Raw genomic sequence first — 3361 nt, forward strand, 5'->3', positions numbered from 1 at the left:
TACAGCATCAACTAGTACCTTGAATTACCTTGATGACAGAAACAAACTTCACGCAGAATAGGAAAATTTCTGTGAAACTAGCAACAACCATTTTTATTAGGTCTCTTCTTAAATAATGGTGCCATGATTAGAAATTCTGTTCTAATTTACCTGACTTAAGAGATACTTGAGTTGGGATTAGAGCAAAGAGGACTCATGGGCAAATGGGAAAATTCCCTATGTGGGAGAGAAAAGGTAAGCACAGACAATGCTCAATTCTGAAAATGCTTTTCTGTCCTCAGGTTATCAAAACCTTTTCTTCCCATCTTCAGGAGAATCTTCTTCATTTTTCCTGAAGTCTCCCAAGACTGAGTGAAAATGTTGACTTTTATAAATCTAAAATGATCATAACTCTTCTGTTGAAGTTATATCTGCACAAGAGCTCAAGGAGATGCATTTGTAAGTGCTTTAACAAATACACGTGATACATTTTCATCAAATTGATTAGCTTTTAGTTGATAGAACATTAAATGTACCTGTGTTCTTATTTGGTTACTATTAGTGATTAGTTTGTAACAGTAGCTACAGTGTATAAATTGTAGTTTATTGAAAAATTCATGAGATATAATTGATGAAAATTTTATATGTCAAGAAGTTATTTATAATACTAAAGAGATAACAACAAGCTGAGAGAGGAGTCCTGAGAGTAAGAAAGGTAGACCAGATGTACAGTAACAAATTGGATGGAATAGTGCTCTTATCATTCTTTTCTGGGCAATGATGTTCAGCCATGGAGAGAAACAATAAGACTGTCACCACAGATTTTATTCTCTTGGGGCTCTGGCCTGAGCTTAGCCACCTTGTGATCCTTATCTGCCTCATTCTTCTGGTCTACCTTATGGCTGTAATGGGCAATGCTGTTCTCATTCTCCTCATCTGGCTGGATTCTCGACTCCACTCTCCTATGTACTTCCTGCTCAGCCAGCTTTCCCTTATTGATGTGGCCTTGATCTCAACTACTGTCCCCAAAATGGTCACAAACTTCTTCTCAGGGAAAAGAACCATATCACAGATAGGCTGTGGAGCCCAGATCTTATTCAGCTTAGCCTTGGGAATTTCTGAGTGCCTTCTACTGACCCTTATGTCCTATGACCGCTACATTGCCATCTGCAATCCACTGCGTTACTCAGTCTTGATGAGCCATACCATCTGTAAACAGATGGTCATTGGGTCCTGGGTAGGAGGGGCAATAACTTCCCTAGTTCATACAGCCTATGTCATGCACTTACCAATCTGTCATCCTTGAGAGATCCCACACTTCTTGTGTGAGGTCATGGCACTCCTGAAGCTCATTTGTGAGGACATTTCAACCTATGTGAAGTCAGTGGTGGTCTCAAGCTTTCTGGTGGTCCTCATCCCTCTGAGTCTCATTCTGGCTTCCTATTTCCACATATTCCTTGCTGTTCTCCGCATGAACTCCCTTGAAGGCAAGAACAAAGCCTTGGCCACATGTTTCTCCCACCTCTGTGTGGTCACTCTCTACTTTGGCCCTGCCGTATTAGTCTACATGAGGCCAGAATCTTCTAAAACCCCAAAAATAAACCAGTCCCTCTTTATGTTTAATGCCATTCCTACCCCTATGCTTAACCCCCTCATCTATAGCCTGAGAAACAAGGATGTCATAGCAGCTATGAAGAGTCTAATGCTCAGTAGATGCCTCCTGAAAAAGGTAAAAAGCCACCTAGGTTGCCATACCTAATTATAAACATATGTTAGCATATTTCTTTGAATCGTTTTAAGACACTTTAGGACTTGGCAAGTTTGGTTATGAGAATCATGGATATACTAGAGGTCATCTGTTTCAATCCCCTTATTGTGTGAAAATAATAAAATAAATAAAGTGAAATATAAAATAACTTACTGATGTCTTCAGAGCACCACCCAAAGATCCAATTCTTCCAACAAAAATTCCTGAAACTGCAGTGCTTTTCTAAATAACACAGAGCATCATTTTTGCTCATATATACCCAAGTGACAAATGTATTCATCTACCTAAACATGTCTAAGAGTAAGAAGGTATGAGCTGCTCCTAAGAACAATGAGAGAATTCAGAATTTCAGGGTTGGCTGAGGAAGCATAACTTTAACAGCTGCATTCAATTGTTATGGCATTAAAATAATCTGATCTCCCTTGAATTATAAAAGGCAGCTTTTAGGTTGTCAAAAGCTTGCATACCTGCAACCCAGTAGTTGGCATTTTTTTTCCATGAGGAACAAAAAGTAAAACTGCCTCCTTTCTCTTGGCCTCAGCAAATTTTCAGTTTTCTTTGTAAAAAAAAAAAATGGAAAGAGGATCACTGTTATCTCCACAAATTCTAGCAAACTAAATTCAATAGCACATTAAGAGGATTACACAATTTGATCAAGTGAGATTTTCCCTGAACATAAGGATGGTCCAACATATAAATATCAATCAATGTGATACACCACAGAATAAGGGGGGAGGTAATTACATTAATACCTCAGGAGATGTAGAAAAAAAATCATTTGACAGAATTCAACAAGCTTTCATGATAAAAACATTCAGCAAACTAGGAATAAAAGGAAACAACCTCCAAATAATAAAGGCCATATATGAAAATCCACGAGTGGAGCATCATACTCAATGGTGAAAGACTAAAAGTTCTTTCTGTAAGTTAGGAATAAAATAGAGATGCCCACACTCAACCATTTACTTTCAACATAGTATTGGAAATCCTAGCCAGAGCCATTAGTTAAGGAAAATAAATAAATTTTTTCCAAATTTGAAAAGAAGTAAAATTAATTCTCTTTGTAGATGACATGAGCTAAAGACAAAAAAAACAAACAAAACAAAACTAGTTTTTTTTAAATTTAAATTACAGTTAACATACAGTGTAATATTAGTTTCAGGTGTACAATTTTGTGATTCAACACTTCCAGACAACCCCTGGTGCTTATCACAAGTTCTGTCCTTAGTTTCAATCAAAATCCTAGAGAACATAGGCATAACTTACTCTTTGACATCGGCCACAGCAACTTCTTTCAAGACACATCTCTAAAGACAAGGGAAGCAAAAGCAAAAATGAACTATTGGGACTTCATCAAGATAAAAAGCTGCACAGCAAAGGAAACAATTAACAAAACAAAAAGGCAAACTACAGAATGGGAGAAAATACTTGCAAATGACATTACAGATAGAGGGCTGGTATCCAAGATCTATAAAGAAGTTCTCGGGGGTGCCTGGGTGGCTCAGTCGTTAAGCGTCTGCCTTCGGCTCAGGTCATGATCCCAGGGTCCTGCGATCAAGCCCCGCATCGGGCTCCCTGCTCTGCGGGAGGCCTGCTTCTCCCTCTCCCACTCCC

At 38.4% G+C, this 3361-nt stretch overlaps 1 pseudogene; it reads left to right on the top strand.

Moving 5' to 3' along the window:
• The first annotated feature begins 769 nt into the window (after window positions 1-769).
• Window positions 770-1738, top strand: LOC110581191 (annotated as a pseudogene).
• The last annotated feature ends 1623 nt before the right edge of the window (window positions 1739-3361 follow it).

The sequence above is a fragment of the Neomonachus schauinslandi genome, chromosome 7 (genome assembly GCF_002201575.2).
Source record: "Neomonachus schauinslandi chromosome 7, ASM220157v2, whole genome shotgun sequence".
In the NCBI taxonomy this organism is placed as follows: Eukaryota; Metazoa; Chordata; class Mammalia; order Carnivora; family Phocidae; genus Neomonachus; species Neomonachus schauinslandi.